At 46.3% G+C, this 20,070-nt stretch overlaps 1 pseudogene; it reads left to right on the top strand.

The window, feature by feature from the left end:
- Nucleotides 1–9,914: 9,914 nt before the first annotated feature.
- Nucleotides 9,915–20,070, top strand: part of LOC138666521 (zinc finger protein 268-like) — a 171,996-nt pseudogene continuing 161,840 nt past the window's right edge.

Genomic DNA, 20,070 nt, shown 5'->3' with positions numbered 1-20,070 from the left:
TGTTTCCGCAGACAATGTTTTTGAAGTTAAGGACATTTTGGCCATAAAAACATTAGAGGTAGAACTTTGTTTTTGGTCGACTGGAAGGGTTTCGGTCCTGAGGAGAGATCCTGGGAGCCTCGGGAGAATATTCAGGCTCCTCAAATTTTAGCTAAGTTTCTTTCTGGCCTAAAGAGGAAGGAGGGATGTAAAGACGGGGGGTACTATCATACCGCTGCTGCCGCCTCCCCAGTCAGCGTCTCTCTCTCTCCGTGCTCGCTTCCGGCCTCTGCTTCTCGTGTGCGTGCGTATACCAGGTTCAGTGCTGCGTGTGTGCACTTCTGATCTTCTGTGGGCCCTCCTCTTCGTCTCCTCTATGGTCCTGGAGGACTAGTACCCGGAAGACGGTTCTCCTTATTGTCCTCTCTATGGTTCTGGAGGTCTGTTACCTGGAAGTGCTACCCTGCCTATAGGTATTTAAACTGCTTCCTGTCGTCCCTCTGTGCCTGGTTATCATTTGTTCCTTCAGGTGTCCCTGGTCGCTCTTAGTCTCTGTGAAATTTGTTTTCCCTCTGACTTTGGGTTTATCCTGTCTTTCCGGTATCCTGCTTGCCTCTGCGTTTTCTCAGTTCCTCCGCCAGTCCCTGTACTGCTGCAGTTTACCCATCAGTCCTGTGTCTCTGCAGTACCCTCTATAGGACTGCACTCGGGTGACACCTGAGTGCAGCCTGATGTTTATAGCATAACACTGTGGTCCTGCTATCTCTGCCTCTTCTTGGTCTTCTCACGTCCTGGTCCTCCAGCTTCCGTGGCGATAGTCCCTCACGGGCCTGCCCCTAACTCTCCCTGTATAGGGGGCTGGTCAGCTCGTCCGTGAGGGGTTTGTCATCGCGGTCTAGAGGGTCCACTTTCCGTTTTCCCTCTGTGAATCGTCACACTAACTATAGGATTACACTCGGGTGACATCTGAGTGCAGCCTGATTTTTACAGCATAACACTGAGGTCCAAAACCTAATGTGCATTCATGATGTCCCTCACATGCTCCCTAACACGAACACGGAGTTGACGCGCCGTCAGCCCCACATACATCTTGGAGCAAGGACATGTGGCCAGATATATCACATATGTGCTATTACAGCCTATATGATGCCAAATCTGAAATCTTCTCATCCCATTCGATGACTTGAAGTGTGTGCCCCTGATTAAATTCTTTTGTTTGTATGCCAAACAATCCCCAAAGGGGTAACATCCTCAAGTTGGACTCCTATTACTTGGGTTTAGAAGATTAATTACCTTTGCCACATAGTGGCTTTTTAAAAATAAATCTTTAATATTTTTACCACATCTTGCTGTAAAACCTGGTCTTATTGGGATATTGGATGCTAAAACTGGATCCGTAAAGGTACCTTCACACATAACGATATTGTTAACGATATCGTTGCTTTTTGTGACGTAGCAACGATATCGTTAAGGAAATCGTTATGTGTGACAGCGACCAACGATCAGGCCCCTGCTGGGAGATTGTTGGTCGCTGAACAAAGTCCAGAACTTTATTTCGTCGCTGGATCTCCCGTGGACATCGCTGGATCGGCGTGTGTGACACCGATCCAGCGATGTCGTCACTGGTAACCAGGGTAGACATCGGGTTACTAAGCGCAGGGCCGTGCTTAGTAACCCGATGTTTACCCTGGTTACCAGCGTAAAAGTAAAAAAAAACAAACACTACATACTTACCTACCGCTGTCTGTCCTCCAGCGCTGTGCTCTGCACTCCTCCTGTACTGGCTGTGAGCGTCGGTCAGCCGGAAAGCAGAGCGGTGACGTCACCGCTCTGCTTTCCGGCCGCTGTGCTCACACAGCCAGTACAGGAGGAGTGCAGAGAAGCTGAGCGCCGGGGACAGACAGCGGTAGGTAAGTATGTACTGTTTTTTTTTTTTTTACTTTTACGCTGGTAACCAGGGTAAACATCGGGTTACTAAGCGCGGCCCTGCGCTTAGTAACCCGATGTTTACCCTGGTTACCGGCATCGTTGGTCGCTGGAGAGCTGTCTGTGTGACAGCTCTCCAGCGACCAAACAGCGACGCTGCAGCGATCCGGATCGTTGTCGGTATCGCTGCAGCGTCGCTTAATGTGAAGGGGCCTTAAGGAGTACTGACCAATGTTTATTAATTATCTCCTGCATACGTTTCCAATAACAATTGTATGTGGAGATAAATCTGATATTATGTTCAGATGTTGCCCTTTTCAATTTTTTTAAATAACAATTAGTGTCTCTATTTTTTTGGCACTAACATATCCACGTTTCATACTACGGTTACTATATCCACGGGATTTGAACCTAGTCCTCAAATCTTCTGATTGAGCCTCAAATTTTTGATCTGTTGAACAGATCCGATTCATCCAGAGGAACTGTCCAACTAGGATGGCCTTAATAGTATGTGTAGAATGAGAGGAGGATGCATGCAAAAAAGAATTTACAGAGGTTTCTTTCCTGAATACGTCTGTATGCAGCATCCCCCTCTCATCCCCCTCTAAACAAGTATCTAGAAAATCAATTCTCTGCCTGTGCGCTTTATATGTCAATTTGATGTTATATGAATTACAGTTGAGTTGACCCACAAATTCAGCAATATGTGACTCACTGCAGTGCCAAATAAAAAATCATCAATATACCTATGCCAACACTGCAGGGCAGTGAGTCAAGTATTGCTGAATTTGTGGGTCAACTCAACTGTAAGTCATATAATAACATCAAATTGACATATAAAGTATGTCAATTTAATATAAAGTATTGATTAACTTAAGTCTGTGCCTTTACCTTAAAAGTAGATAATGAACGTTATTACCTTAAATGATTTAGGGCTGTTAGTCACTTTCAGGGATGCTAGTGCATTTCTGCTGTCTCACCTTGTTTATCCCATTGTGTATTCAGCAGTCTTGGTGGATATGCTAAATGGTCCCCTTATATTTTGGCTCTTATTTTCCTGGTGTTTTGGGTGATAATGGCTGTGAGCTGTTGTCTTTACTCACTCAGAGTTGTCAGCCACGGGAGGTGCGCTGTGATATAGTTCTGCTATAATAGTCCTGAGACTATTAATATTTCTGTGACCCCTTAGTTTTGCCGCTGTTTGTGCAGAGCCTCGCAGGAGAACCAGGGCGATCTTACTGCTGCTGCTGAACGCGTACCTCTCCGCAGTGTTCCGGTGGCACGCTATTTCCCCGCGGGCTCGGGGTTGTCAGCCACCCGCCGCAATGAGAAGAAACATCTTACTGGGCCTGTTTTTGATCCCACTGAAAGCCGAAGGTTGCGTGGGGTCTGCAGGATTTGTAGGAGTGATCCGGTCTCTTCTTCACCACCTAGTGGCTATGCAGGGATTTTCAGTAAGGCGCTATTGTCCCCAAAGCCTCGGGGTTGTCAGTCATCTTGGTTGGTTTGCAGCCTTGTTCTGAGGCCGGCTGTCGCTCCATCTGAGGTCGCTAAAGTCACTGACCTCTTTGACATTTTCTGCCTCCTTCTTTGTGTCGGGGAGGCTAGTAGCTTGATCCTGAGGGATTCGCAGCATGGGTTCTGAGCAGCCTGTCGATAGGTAAAACTTGTGGATGTGACTGAGGGACTTCTCCGCCGCATCACCTGTGTAGTCCCACTCTTCTTCTTCTTTGCGACGGAGGGGTCTGTAGTTCATGCCGGAAAGTGTCCTCTGCAAAATTCTTCTGTGAGACAATCTTGTGGGGCCACAATTATGCAGGGAGATGAGGGGTCTTTGTGCTTCAGAGGTAGGAAGGCCTCAACCATGCGGTCCTAAAGGCCCTCTGGCAGACAGGACAATTCTTCAGTCTGGGTAGACCAAAAAGGGGGATTTTGGTCTCAATTTCAGTTGAGTAATGGAGACGGAAGCCAGATTGTAACCGATCAAAGAAGGAGCAGGAGGAGAGGTGGGAGGACAGTTCAAGATGGACGTGTTGCTCCAGTAATTTGGAGGCATAAGGATAGCTAGACACAGAGGATGGGTCGAGGGAGGGCTTTTTGAGGATGGGTGTGATCTTGGTATGCATGAAGGATGAGGGGAAGACACCTGTTGTGAGTGAGAGGTTGAAGAGGTGTGTTAGGGTTGGGATGAAGTCTGTGGAAAGGTTAGGGATGAGGTGGGATGGGAGCAGGTCGAGCGTGCAGGTGGTGAGGTGTGATCTTGACAGGAGGGTGGAGAGCTGATCTTCTGTCATGGTGGAGAAGCTGGTTTTGGAGGAGCAGGGCTGAGATGTTAAGAGGGGCAGTGGGCGCTTTGGGCCAAAGCTTTCTCTGATCGTATCGATTTTCTGTTTAAAGAAAGAGGCAAAGTCTTTAGCAGAAGTGAGAGGGGAGGGAGGGAGGAGGTGATGTAGGTTAATTTTGGAGGATGCTTCTTCAGAGCTCAGGAACTCCTACACCATTGCAGTCCTAGGCCACACCCCCAGTGGCTTGTTTTAAACCATATATACTTTTCTGTAGCTTGCAAACCATGTTTGGTTTCCGTTTATCCTTGAATCCTGGGGGTTGTTCCATGTAAATGTATTCTATTAAGTATCCATTCAGAAATGCTGCCTTTACTGTACATCCAGTTCTGATTGTGGTGTGTTTGACAACTGGAGCAAATGTCTCATCATAGTCTTCTCCATATTTCTGAGAATAGCTTTTAGCTATGAGTCTTGTTCGGTATCGATCAGCTGTGCCATCTGCTTGGTTTACTTTAAAAACCATTTACATCCTATAACCTTTTTTTCTTTTGGTAGTTCTGTCAGTGTCCATGTCTTTGATCCATGCATGAATATTATTTATGTTTCTGCAGCCTTTATCCATTTGTTGGCCTCTTGGTCTGGAAGTTGAGATATGTCATCCCTGAAGGTTCATACATTTTATTTGTACTTGCCTTGTATGAAAGACGTTGAGGTGGTCTTCCCTTGTTTTCTCTTATTGAGCGTCTTAGTTCTGTGTCTGTATGGAGCTGTATCTCTTGACTTTCAGTTTTTTTATTTTTATTGATTTTTTTCTCATCAGATGTTCCTACAGTTATATCACTGTCATTTCTCTCATTTTTTAGTTTGCAGTGATGTCATTATGTCATCATTTAGATCTTCACTGAATGTTACACTGTTACTCACTATGAATCTGTCTGTCTTGGGATCTAGGATTCTGTATCCTTTGCAATTGTCACTATATCCGACAAATATTCCTTCAATGGCTCTGTTTTGAAGTTTGGAGCGTTTTTTATTATGGAATAAACACAAAAACTTTGCAACCAAAAACTCTTAAATGACTCACACTTGGTTTCTTACCTTGCCACAGTTCATATGGTTTTTTCAGTTTTCTTGAAAAAGGTCTGTTTTGCAGATAAGTAGCTGTCATTGCTGCTTCACCCCAGTATTTGTCTGGTAGTTTGGAGTCTGTTAGCATACTTCTTATTATTTCAGTTCTGTTTTTTCTTTCTGCTACCCCGCTCTGTTCAGGTGTGTATGGAACAGTCTGTTGATGCTCTATTCCATTTGGTCTTAAGTAGTTTTCTATTTGGTACCCTGTAAATTCACCTCCATTATCCCTTCTGATGATTGGCTTCCTCTGAAACTTGTTATTTGACTTTGTCACATAGTCTTTTAATTTTTCAAAAACGTCACTTTTGTTCTTTATCAAGTATGTGACTGTGTTTCTTGAGTAGTCATCTATGAAGGTCACCATATATCTATTAATATTACCTCTTGATGTGATCACTTTCATGGGTCCACATACATCAGTGTGTACCAAGTCAAGTGGTCTTGTGCTTTTTGTCTCACTCTCTTTAGGTATAGATACTCTTGTAGCTTCAGATTTTATACAACATTCACATTTTACGGTAATTGAGCAATCAGATATCAATAGGTCTTTTGTCAAATTCTTCTTTTGTAGCGCCATTATACTCTCAGGATGTCTATGTCCTAGACGTCTATGCCACATGTGAATACAACTCTTGTGATCATGTGTACATAATGTCATCTGTTCCTTTAATGTGTTTAGAATGTATAATTGTTCACCTGCTTTGACATTAATTACCTTATCTCCGGCTAGCATTGTACAATTATCATCTTTCAATTCTACAGTAAGTTCTTTGGTTGTCAGACACTTTACGGATAATAATAATCCTCCTTCTAGTCCTGGAACGTATAACACATTCTTAACTAGTAATTTTGAATTATGTCCAAATCTATCAGGGCAGATCATTCCTTGCCCAATACCTTCTGTGGTTATTTTACTCCCATCTTTAAGATAATTTGCTTCCTTCTTATTTTAATCAAGTTCAGTAAAGAAGCTTTTATCACTAGTCATGTGACTTTTTGCTCTTGAGTCAATAAACCATCCTAAAGATGACTCTTTATCAGTTACTTTAAATGTACCATTCTAGTGATCTGCATGTGGGTTAGAAATTGTGCTTTTTATTTTCTGTTTATTCTCCTTTGGGTGTAATTTCTGTTATTCTACTTTCCATATAGTACAGTCTTTCTTTAAATGTCCCTTTTTCTTACATCTGAAACATTATCTTGTCGCTGTATTATGGGGCTTCTTGTCTGTCGTTTTAAGAGCATTTTCATTATCCCTTTCAATGGAATCGTTTATTTGCTCTTTCCTTCTATATTTATAAGACTGGTCTTTACAAACTCTAATGTAATGTCTGCTTCAGGTCTGACCTCTAGTGCATTTATCAGAGCAGTGTATGAATTTGGTAAACTGCACAATAATGTTGCTGCTATATGGCTTTCCTTAAAGTCTTCACTGACTGAATTCAGCTGTGTTACCACCTCCATCATGGAGTTTATATGCTCCTGCATGTCTTTCCTTGCACTTAATGTCATCTTGTAAAGTTTTCTTAGCAGGAAAAGTTTGTAATTTAAGCTGGATCTTTCATGTAGCTTTCTCAATGCTACTCACATTCCCTTTGCTGTATTCCCATTCCTTATGTGGATTAACTGATCATAATCCACTAATAAGCTGATAGTAGCTCTTGCTTGTCTGTTTTTCTTATCCCATGTCTGATTATTATCATTGGGTCTGTCTGTAGTGATTACATCCCATAAATCATCTTTAGACAGTAACATCTCCACTTTGAACTTCCATAACTGATAGTTCTCATTGTTCAGCTTAGCTACCGTGAGTCTCAGATCTGAGCTGCTGCTCATCTTTAACTTGTCTTACTTGTTTGGAAAGAATTGCTCTAAAGTATTCTTTTGCATTCACCAAGTTCTTTTTGTCTTCTATGCTGGGCCCATAACCTGTTGCACAGTTTGGTCGCAGAAGAAACTTGTGAGGGTAGATTATATGAGGTAATTCAACTTTTATCGTCACAGAACATGAGGTACATGCATCAGCTTCTTAATACAGCATAACAGGAAGACTGAAAGACCTTTTTACCAAAGAGAAAGTGAAAGCAAAGTACAAGTATATGCATTACATTCAACTAAGCATATAACAGTAACAACATCGCCATCTACTGTCAGAAAAGTGTAAACTTCTCCTGCACACAAATAAGTCTGTATCTGTTGCATATCTGCCAACAATTTCACTGCCACTAAATGACAAGGTGAGATATGGCCTGCTGTATCACATTAGCAGCTGCAAAAAATATTTTATTTTACTGTGCAACAGCTCTGCACACAGAACAATTTCACCGCCACTAAATGTCAAGGTGGGATATGGCATGCTGTATCATGTTTAGCAACTGAAAAAATAAGATTTAGAAAGGTGTACTCGTGCATGGAACACAACAGAAGCAGTGCACAACACACTTCTATGTAATGTGCCCTGCTGTCTTTGTGGACCACATTAATGGCACAATTAAAAAAAATCTACTGGAAGGTCGATTTCACAAAGGACACTAGCTATCTAAAATATCTGACTTTCAAACAACCGCCTAACTAATTAGCTAAAACCTATCAGCACCGAGGCCTAGCATCAGGAGCAGCCTCTCTGTGTTGTAATAGTGACAAAATGGTGCTAAAACAAGATGTCCGCTCGTCATATGAAGAACATGTGACTTCAGCAGCCAATGATACAAGCCATTGTGTCTGGACATGTTTCCTGTGCCCTTATTGGCTAGCCGCAATGTGCACACATAAAGTTAGAAAAAAGTTACAAGAACGCAGCTCCCCTGAGCTCTGCAAACTCCCTACCCTCATCAAACACATGACAAACGCTCATGATACACCACCATTATCCTAGCCAACCAAAGTGCTCAAAATACTCAAGTGTCAACGCAAATATTTTCATGCGCTTTTACAGAATGTTTCAAATTTTTACCAATTTTATGAAAATTTGCTTGTGTTTCTGATCACGAATCCGAATGTGCTAAATTTATGTTTGGCAATCGTTTTTTAACATATTCGCTCATCTCTACTAATCATCACTTCCTTGTAAACTGTAATAAGAATGGCTTGGAGTTGATCCAAAAAGGAGGCTACTGGATTGACGGACAACTTTTTATACATATCTTTATCCCTCAACTGGTGAAATCGAGATGCAGATCCGCCTCTATAAATAGAGTGTGGCCAGTCATTAGAGTTTTTCCATTTGCAAAAGCCATTATTTATAGTTTATATCTCTCTAACTTTTTGCCTTAACTGCCTGTATTTCAGTTGCCCATTTTTGGACTTATAAATCAATCTCTTCATTTATTTTTTTTACAAAAGTCACAAACATTTCATTTTTGAGTGTGGTTTGTAGATTCTCTATTTGTCTCCATTTCCACCAACAATTTGTGATTCATATCTCTCAGTAGCTCCATATAGTCTTTCGAACTGTTATTAGAGAGTTCCTCTCATTTGACTTTAGAAACACACGACTCCGCTCCTTACACCTCATACACATGCGGCTCTGCTCCGTTCACTTCGTACACAAACGGCTCCACTCTGTACACCTCGTACACACGCGACTCCGCTACGTACACTATGTGCACACGCGGATACGCTCTATACGCCTTGCACACATGTGGCTCTGCTCCGCACAGCTTGTACCCCCAATGTCCCCGCTCCGTACACACACGGCTCCACACACCTCATACACACGGGCTCTTCTCTGTACACCTCATACACACGCGGCTCCGATCCGTACACCTCGCACAAATGCGGCTCCGCTCTGTACACCTCGCACACATACAGCTTCGCTCCGTACACCTCGTACACATGGGCTCTTGTCTGTACACCTTATAAACACATGGCTCCGATCCGTACACCTCACAAAAATGCGGCTCCGCTCTGTACACCTCGCACACACACGGCTTCGCTCCGTACACCTTGTACACACACGGCTCCACACACCTCGTACACATGTGCTCTTGTCTGTACACCTCATAAACACGTGGCTCCGATCCGTACACCTCGCAAAAATGCGGCTCTGCTCTGTACACCTCGTGCACATGCTGCTCCGTACACCTCGTGCACACACGGCTTCGCGCCGTACATCTCGTATGGGCAGCACGGTGGCTCAGTGGATAGCACAGCAGCCTTGCAGCGCTGGCATCCTGGGTTCTAATCCCACCTTGGACACCATCTGCAAGGAGTTTGTATGTTCTCTCCGTGTTTGCGTGGGTTTCCTCCCACATTCCAAAGACATTCTGATAGGGAATTTAGATTGTGAGCCCCATCGGGGACAGTGATTGATAATGTGTGCAACCTGTAAAGCGCTGCGGAATATGTTAGCGCTATGTAAAAATAAAGATTATTATTATTATTACTACACACGTGGCTCTGCTTTGTACACCTTGTACACACACGGCTCTGCTCTGTAAACGAGGCTCTGCTACATCCACACTGTAAACCCCTCCTGACCCCACACATAAACTTCCCCTCATCCAGCACCATGACAACCAGCACAGCAGAGTCCTGCATACACTGAGGCCCCTGATCATGTGACACCTGACTCCTCCCCTCCTGTGACCTCATCACAGGTCCTGTGTGCACAGAATAACCGTGGTGTGCAGCTCTGCAGGTGGAGGTAGGTGCTGGAGATTCCCCATTACTGGGCATGGGGGGACATTACCCCTTTCAGGACGGAGGCTCTTTTGGGGTCCCTGTGTGGTGTGAACAGTGAGGTAACAGCTGTGGACAGAATGCGGCTTCGCTGGTTCCACATTATTTCCAGTCAGACTCCTGCAGGATGAGCGGACAGAAGCCCAGAGAAGTTCTCACAGAATGCGATGATTTCTCTCCTAGCTCTGCTCCAGCACAATAATGTAGATACTAGTGATGAGTCTTCTAGGTTTTTGCGGTAATATGTGGCAGATACTCGCTGGATTTGTGGCGCCCCTTCCTCGGTTCCCACACACACTATAATGTTCCCAGAGACGGCCGGTGGTGATGGAGTCAGTGATGGACTCGGGACACATATGCTTCTAGAGCCGTAGAAGATGAAGATGTCGTCCTCATTAGTGATGAGCAAACGTGCTCGCCACTACTCGGTGCTCGCCCAAGTATCGCTATGCTCAGTGTACTCAGCGAGCACCGAGTATTTCCAGGATTTTTCTGTGGGAGCTCGGGTCTCCGCCCTGGAATTCTGGCGCTCTTTAGAGCACCAATGACGATGCGGGGATTGTCAGCCATGCACTGTAATGCCGCAGCCATCTTTGTTGTGGTATTACAGTAATTGGCTGGCCGCACAGCGTCATCAGGTCTAAAGGCCCCTTCACATTAAGCGACGATGCAGCGATACCGACAACGATCCGGATCGCTGCAGCGTCGCTGTTTGGTCGCTGGAGAGCTGTCACACAGACCGCTCTCCAGCGACCAACGATGCCGGTAACCAGGGTAAACATCGGGTAACTAAGCGCAGGGCCGCGCTTAGTTACCCGATGTTTACCCTGGTTACCTTCCTAAAAGTAAAAAAAACAAACAGTACATACTTACCTACCGCTGTCTGTCCTCCAGCGCTGTGCTCTGCACTCCTCCTGTACTGTCTGTGTGAGCACAGCGGCCGGAAAGCAGAGCGGTGACGTCACCGCTCTGCTTTCCGGCTGACCGACGCTCACAGCCAGTACAGGAGGAGTGCAGAGCGCAGCGCTGGAGGACAGACAGCGGTAGGTAAGTATGTACTGTTTGTTCTTTTTACTTTTAGGAAGGTAACCAGGGTAAACATCGGGTAACTAAGCGCGGCCCTGCGCTTAGTTACCCGATGTTTACCCTAGTTACCAGTGAAGACATCGCTGGATCGGTGTCTCACACGCCGATTCAGCGATGTCAGCAGGAGTCCAGCGACGAAATAAAGTTCTGGACTTTATTCAGCGACCAACGATCTCCCAGCAGGGGCCTGATCGTTGGTCGCTGTCACACATAACGATTTTATTAACGATATCGTTGCTACGTCACAAAAAGCAACGATATCGTTAACAATATCGTTATGTGTGAAGGTACCTTAAGAGACCTGGTGCCGCATTCTGCTCCGGACTGCTGCTGAGATAGGATTACAATCGTCCTGTTAATAGATAGTGTAGGTCTGCAACTGTTCAATCCACAACTCCAGAGATTGCAGCGCTAGGTAGGCAGGGGAGTCTATGTGCACATATCCACATCAGTGCAAGGCATGCAGGCACTGTATAAGTACATAGCTCTCACTGCATACCTCCAAAAGCTCCATTACTGTCTGCTGCTGCTTATTTAATATACAATATATGTAGCTGCAGTTTTCTGTGCCCTTATTTAAAGTAATCCATACCCCCTTATTTCAACATTAATTTGCTTGGTCACGCTGCATACTACAGCCAGGTTATTGAAATCTAAGAACGTGCAAATCTAGCTTTTTTTTTTGGTCCCAGACATCAGATGTGAGTGCGCCAAAAAATATACATATATATTTTTTTGTGTCATAGCCAGCTTGTTGACACAATTTAGTTGTGCCCAATTTAGTTGTGCCTTGTTTCACTCTTTAAAAAAAGAAAATAAATCTCTAAAAAAACAAAATAAATTTATAAAGTCTGTTATGTCAGCCTGAGGCCTGTTGTATCTGTGGTGGAAAAATCATAGCTTTGAAGGTATACTGATCAGATATAATTTTGCTCCAAATAAATACATTTGTGTTGAGCTTTTGAAATAGTTCAGTAGTCCATTTAAAATGGGCAAGACAAAGGACGGGGAAGTGGACGTGATGGTGCATCAGAGGCCGTGGCCTAGCTGAAAGTGGGCCACAACAAAGACCCACATCTTCTCAATCGACCTTCCTGTCCCAGTTTCTAGGGGATCGCAGCACACCACTATTGAAGCCAGAGCAGTGTGAAACGGATGTTGGTTGAATAGCGGATAACGCTTCCTGTCACTTAGCCACCACCACCACCACGTCTTCCACCCGGTCAAGTCTGAGTAGCCGTGAGTTTGGACCGGATATTCCTCACCCTGATCCTCCATCCCCCCACCTTGCCAAGTGCCCGGAGACAACTGATGCCACACTTGGACACTCTGAAGAGCTGTTCAGCTTTCCCTTTCAAGATTCCGGACTCTTGGCCAGTCAACTTGAAGTGGGGCCAGATGAGATTGCATGTACCGATGCCCAAAGCTTTGACCAGCCACGGTAACATGAAGGTGATGGTGGGAAAGTGTCACAAGAGGTGGACGATGATGAGGCACAATTGCCAGAAAGTCAGGAGGATGAGCAGGGTGTGGATGTTGAAGACGAGGTGGTGGATGACATAGTAACTGACCCAACCTGGCTGGAGGACATGCAGAGCGAGGACAGCAGCACACATGGGGAAGGAGTCATATCACCCCAACAGGCAGGAAGAAGCAGTGTGGTGGTCACAGACAGAAGGTGTGCATCCGTTCCCCGTAACACCAACATGAAGGAAGTTGCCATTCCAAGTGTTAGATCTTCCCGAGTCTGATTACTTTTTTTAAAGACACTGCCAATAACCCCAAACAGGCCACTTGCAGCACCTGCCATGCCCGCATTAGCAGAGGTAGCAAAACTACCAGCCTGACCACCAACAGCATGATCAGGCACATGGCAGCAAAGCACACGACTTTGTGGGCCGAACCCCAGGCTCCAGGACCACTGCTTCTTCCACTGTTTTGCATAGAAGCCAATCCCCAGTCCACCGTGCATGTGAAGATGCCTCTAGCCCTGCATCTGTTGCTGCCCACAGTCAAGCAGCACCATCATCAAGCCCATCCACGTCCTTGTCCCAGCACAGCCTTCAGTTGTCTATACCACAGTCATTGGAATGCAAGCGGAAATACCCAGCCATGCTGTTACTAGGAAAGTCTACCTAACCACGGACACGTAGACAAGTGCTTGTGGGCAGGGATGGTACATCTCACTGATGGCCCACTGGGTTAACATAGTGGAAGCCGGGACCCAGTCGGACCTTGGGATGGAACACATCCTCTCCACGCCGAGGATTGCGGGCCCTACGTCAATCTGGGTTGCCCCCACAGTCTACAGCTCCTGCACCACCTCCTCCTCTTTATCCTCCATCTCTGAAATCAATACATCAGTCAGAAGCTGGAAGCACTGCAGCACTGCCTCAGCCAAGTGGCAACAGGCTGTGCTGAAGCTAATCTGCATAGGTGACAAACCGCACAATGCAGAAGAGTTGTGGACAGCGCTAAAAGAGCAGTCAGATATTTGGATGACACCGCTGAACCTACAGCCAGGCATGGTCATGTGTGACAATGGCAGGAGCCTGATGGCAGCTCTGAGGCAAGGTGAGCTCACACACGTACCTTGCCTGGCCCATGTGCTTAACCTCGTGGTTCAACGTTTTCTGAAAAGCTGCCGGATCTGCTAGTGAAAGTACGCTGTCTGTCTGCCCATTTTAGAAAGTCAGCTACAGCTTCAGCCACCCTTGCCGTGCTTCAGCAGCGTTTGCAGCTTCCGGCTCACCGACTGGTGTGTGATGTCCCCACGCGTTGAAACTCTACGCTGCATATGTTGGAAATGATTTGTGAGCAGAAGAGGGCAGTTATTGACTACCAACATCAACAAGGCCATCGATATTCAGTTCAGACTCCAGACATAAGACCTCAGTAGTGGACATGGATGTCAGACATATGTACCATCCTACAAAACTTTGAGGACTGCACCAAAATGGTGAGTGGCAATGATGCCATACTTAGAGTCCCCATCCCGCTTCTCAGCATTCTGAAAACCTCTCTGCTCACAATTAAAGAGGATGCATTACAGGCAGAGCACGAGAGCAAGGAACCATACAGGGGGATTACACTCAGCCCAGCCTCCTGTCTTCCCAACATGGATTGGTAGGCAATGAGGAGGAAGAGGAAGAACATGAGCTACTTTCATGCGCTATAGACGGTACTACAAGCACAGCTGTCATACCGTCTGTTCAGCGGGGATGGCCTGAGGACAGGGAGGAGGAGGACAGCATGGTCAGTCGTCCTGTTGGTCAGGACACGGAAGTCTTGCCTGTTAGCTGTCTGGCACGCATGGCTGACTTTATGTTGCACTGCGTTTCACGTGACCCTCGCATTATAAAAATTTTTTGGTGACACTCATTACTGGTTGGTGACACTTCTAGACCCATGCTACAAGGAGATCTTTCAATCTCTTCTGCCAGAGGCAGAGAGGTGTACTAAAATGTTGCAGTACCAGAGGGCCCTTGTAGCGGAATTACTTAGAAAATTCCCATGTGAGAACGCTGGCAGCAGACATCAGTTTGTTGTACAACCCAGGAGTCCAAGCGAGAGAGACAGAAGTACAATCCAGCTCAGGCAGGGGAACAATGGCAAAGTTCTGGGACAGTTTTGTCAGACCCTCCCATCGTGCTGGCACAGAGGCAAGGGGTGCTCTCACAAGAAGTGCAATGTTTGGGAAGATGGTGAGGGAGTACCTTGCAGATCGTACAAACGTTCTCTGTGATTCCTCTGTGCCTTTTGAACTGGCTCTCTACGCCTTGGAGGTCCTGGCCTGCCCTGCCCTGCCCTGCCCTGCTGCTAGCATTCTGTCAGAGCGGGTTTTTAGTGCTGCTGGTGGAATTATTACAGATAAGCGCATCCGCCTGTCAACTGAAAATGCAGACAGGCCGACTCTTATAAAAATGAACAAGGGCTGGATTGGGCAAGATTTCTGTACACCGCCAAGTGAAAACAGCGAAACATAACCTGTAATGCATTGTCTTTTTTGTGGAGGTGTATTGTCATACACCTCTCCCCAAGCACACATGGCTATCTGCTTCCTGATTTCGTCTGTTTGGTGTTATCCTTCTTGTAGATTGTAAGCTTGCGAGCAGGGACTTCACTCCTAATGTCACTGTTTAAATTGTCTTAACTCGTACCGAATTTATTGTTTGTACATGTCCCCGCTTAATTGTAAAGTGCTGCGGAATATGTTGGCGCTATATAAATAAAAATGATTATTATTATTATCCTTCTCCTTAGGCCGGAGTCACACTACAGCGTGATACGGCCGAGTCTCGCAGGTTAAAAACAAGCTCTGGCACCGGCACTCCGCAGCGGAGCGTGCAGCTCCATGTATTGCTGTGCGGCCGCACGCTCCACTTCGGAGTGCTGGTGCCAGAGCTGGGTTTTAACCTGCGAGACTCTGCCAAATCTCGCCGTGTGTGATCCCGATGTAACAGGCCAGATTAACCCACCACCCAGAATATACCCGGGGTTAAAGTGGCCTAGGCCAGATTATACCCCGGGTATATTCTGGCCTAGCCCAAACTATACCCCGGGGTATAAATTGGACTAGTCCAGTTTATACCCCTCTGGGCCAAATTATACCCTGGGTATATTGTGGCCTAGCCCAAACTATACCTTGGGGTACAAACTGGACTAGTCCAGTTTATACCCCTCCAAGTCAGAATATACCCCAGCTACTGTAGATCAGATTTTTCAGGCTTTTGAGAACCATTGAGTGACATTCTTAAAAACGGGGCCCCAGGCAGCACCCAGGGGCCCCAGGCAGCGCACAGGGGGCACAGGCAATGCACAGGGCCCCAGGCAGCACACAGGGGCCCCAGGGAGCGCACAGGGCCCCAGGGAGCGCACAGGGCCCCAGGCAGCACACGGGGCCCCAGGCAGCACACGGGGCCCCAGGCAACACACGAGGCCCCAGGCATCGCACGGGGGGGCAGAGACAGTGCACAAGGGAGGTGGAAGTGACAGTGTGCAAAAGAGGAAGAGACACCTGTGCTCTGTCTGGGATCCCATGTGCGCCGTTTGGGACCCCCTGTGTGATGTCTGTGGCCCCGTTCTTGAGTATATTAAAGATTAAAGCATATTAAAGATCAGATTTTTCACGTTTATGAGCACCATTGAGTGATATACTCAAGAATTACATAATTTTTCAACATTTTATTGTTTTAAACTCTAGACACACAGACTTTTTTTTACTTCAAGCTGAAAACCTTGACTGTTCATAAAAAAACTGTTCAAAAGTTATAACATTCTGAAATTTCCACTTATAAAGGTACTTTTACATGGGGCGATTATTTCAGCTGAATCGTACATATGGCTGGTAACAGGACACTACAATATAAACGTTCAAAGGTAATCACTGATCGCAACATTAAAATGATTAGTGAACAGTGATAACAACATTAAAATGATCATGATTGTTTTCAAGATAAAGTGCATGTTCTATTGTTGACTGCAGATTGAAGCTTGTGGGATAGGTCAACCAATCCATGGTGACACCAACTTTGGTGTGGATGACGATGTCACAACTCAACAGATTTGCTGTGGCCATGATTTCAGCATCAGTTGCCCAGACTCCATCACGAGAGATGCCAGAGGTGTTCACATATTCATTCACATCTTGATTACAGTAGCCCTGTAGTTTTTTGGACAAGTCAGTTTTCATGTGGTGGATGACTTTAGCTCTGAGAAGGGAGTAGTTGCCCTCTGTTCCTGTCAGGAAATAGCTGATGGCCCGAAAATAGCAGTTCCCATCACCTTTGGTTTTATATGTACGCCGTGGTTGTCCAAGATCTCTTGTGCCTCCAAAGTACACAACCATATTAAACATAAGGTCAAGAGTGGTGGTAAGATACCTCCTTCCTGAACTTGGTAGTGGGTTGAAAGTCTTGGTTTGCTGGTGTTTCTGTGTGGCAGAGTCACTGGGACAGTCATCAGGGGACTGGGGTGGTAGAGAAGTCTCTTCATCCTGGTAAATCTTAAGGTTGCTGGCATGGTAGGTGGGTAGGTGTTGCTTAGTATCTTGCCAGTCTTATTGTTCTTAAGTTTTACTCGTCCCTTAGTTAAGGATTCCACAACTAAGTAGGGTCCAACCCAGCGTGGTGCCATCTTTGAACCCATGTGATGAATACGACATTGATTCTTGATATAAACAGTGGTGCCAGCAGTGATTTCTTTGTTGCTCTTGTGTCGGTGATCAAAGGCACACTTTTGGTGTTCCTGAGCAGAATGGATGTTTGTACTTACAGTTGAGAGGATCCTGTTATGAATGGTTGTGAGTGTATTTAGCACATCAGGGTTGGCATCATCTGAAAGAGACATGATATCCACAGTGTCATTTGCTGATGGATTGAGGTCAATACAAAGCTTAGCCTTTCGTCCATACATGACCTGAAATGGAGTGCACTTGGTTGAGGCATGCACAGATGTGTGATAGGCAAACAAAATACCAGGGATGACCTGGTCCCAGTTGGTTCCTTGGTCATTGATAAGCTTGCAAAGAGATTCTTTGAGTGTTCGATTGTCACGTTCCCGCTGGCCATTTATTTGTGGGTGGAAGCAGATGAAATGCAGTGATCTGTTTTAAAATGATCCATCAGGTTGTCGATGATCGAGTTCACAAACTCTTCCCTGGTCGCTAATCAGAGTGTCCATACAGCCTAAGCCGCTAATAATGGTGTACAAAAATTTTGCTACTGACATGGCACTCTTGTCTGGAACAGCTGTTGCTTCAGTCCACTTCGAGAAATGATCAGTGACAGCAACTATATATTTGTTGCCGTTTGATGTTTCCTGAAGAGGACCGATCATATCAATCCCAACTAAGCTCCATACTTTTCCAGGCACTGGTGTACTGTTGAGTGGTGGAGCTTCTTTGCTGATTTTGGGTCATGTGACAAAACATTTTTGACAGGCTTTGTCATGTTGGTAAACATCATTCCTCATTCCCTTCCAGTAATAACGGTCAGAAATTTTGGCAAATGTTTTATCTCTGCCAAAATGGCCTCCAGAAGTTGGGTTTTCGTGACAGGCCTTCAGGATATTTGGCAGTCGGCTTTTAGTGAGAACCTCCTTTTTTCCATAGTAAATTATCCCTTTCTCTGCTCAATATGGCTTAGATGTTTGTCTAAACTGGGACTTGGCATTTGAACGTTTCTCTGGAGGTAGATCGTAGATCCACTGGGGGTACTTTTGTTCTGTTGCAGTGTAGAATCTCAAAAGCTGATCATATAGTTGGTCTTCCATTGTTATCAAAATTGGAAAACTTTTTTGTTGTTGTTGGAGGTGTTCCAAGTTCACTTTATATACCTTATCAGGATAGAATAGGAACTCACACTGGAGAACTTAAGGTGCATATCATAGAGAGCAGGGAGAAACATACATAACAAGTTATAACACCTAACATTAACTATGCACTGATGGAACTGCACCATCTACTGTTATAGCATGTGTTGGAGGCATTACATTGAACTAAGTCTAGTCCACCCGTTCCCTTGCACTAGATTTGCTGCTGATTTTCAACAGGGAAAAAATCAGCAGTCAATCTGCATCAAATCCGCATCCCAACGATGTGGATTTTTTTTGTGCAGAAGCACAGCAGATTTCTCTGTATCACGTGGAAGAGGGAAATTTGCTGCAGACTGCATGAAAATCTGACAAAAGCCACATGAAATGGTATATGGTTTGTGTATGTGCATCTATATATACTGTAGCACTACAGCAGCAAAAACACACTAATATTCTGCCCTAGAGGAGTATAGACCATGGGTATATTATACCTAGGCCAGATTATACTCCGGGCCAGAATATACCCCTGCTACTGTAGAGCAGATTTTTCACACTTATGAGAACTATTGAGTGATGTATTCAAGAACGGGGCCCCAGACATCGCACAGGGGCCCCAGACATCGCACAGGGGCGCTAGACATCTTAGGCTAGTTTCACATTTGTGCACAGCTGTGTACGCTCTTAGTGAAGCCCCGCCCACTGTCGCGCCCGCCACTTAAGCTCTGCCCAGGTACGCATGCGGCCTGCATACCCTATCTTTATCATTGGGTACGCAGGCCCTGCAGATGTTTGCGTCCGCATGCGTTGTTTTGACGAATCGGTGAATGCAAGAAAATCCAACTTGTTGCCTTCGTCGCGGGTTGCAGCACCATCAAAAGAACGTGGGCGGAGCTTAACCGGCGGGGCACAGCAGTAGTCAAGGCTTCACTGAGAGCGTACGCATGCGCACGGCTGTACGCAAATGTGAAACTAGTCTTACAGGATTGAGTGATATACTCAAGAGCAGGGCCCCAGACATCGCAAAGGGGGTCCCAGACAGCGTATAGTGGATCCCAGATAGCACACAGGGGGTCTCAGACAGCGCACAGGGGACATGCGCTCTGTCTATTTCCCCCCCTTGCGCGCTATCTTTTACCCCCTTGCTCACTGTCTCTGCCCCCCTATGCACTGCCTGGGGCCCTGTGTTCTGCCAGGGGCCCCGTGCGCTGCCTGAGGCCCCTGTGGGCTGCCTGAGGCCCCTGTGGGCTGCCTGAGGCCCCTGTGGGCTGCCTGGGGCCCTGTGGGCTGCCTGGGGCCCCTGTGGGCTGCCTGGGGTCCTGTGCACTGCTTGGGGCTCCGTACACTGCCTGGGGCACCTGTGCGCTGCCTGGGGCCCCGTGTGCTGCCTGGGGCGCTATGCGCTCCCTGGACCCCTGTGTGCTGCCTGGAGCCCTGCACTCTGCCTGGAGCCCTGCGTGCTGCCTGGGGCCCTGTGCGCTGCCTGGGGCCCCCGTGCACTGCCTGGGCCCCTGTGTGCTGCCTGAGGCCCTGCACTCTGCCTGGGGCCCTGCACTCTGCCTGGAGCCCTGCGTGCTGCCTGGGCCCCGTTTGCTGCCTTGAGCTCCGTTATTGATTATATCACTCAATGGTTCTCAAAAGGCTGAAAAATCTGATCTACAGCAGCTGGGGT

This window comes from Ranitomeya imitator, chromosome 2 (assembly GCF_032444005.1).
Source record: "Ranitomeya imitator isolate aRanImi1 chromosome 2, aRanImi1.pri, whole genome shotgun sequence".
Taxonomy (NCBI): Eukaryota; Metazoa; Chordata; class Amphibia; order Anura; family Dendrobatidae; genus Ranitomeya; species Ranitomeya imitator.
Note: the sequence above shows the minus strand (reverse complement) of the source record. Positions and strands in the feature narration are given on the sequence as shown.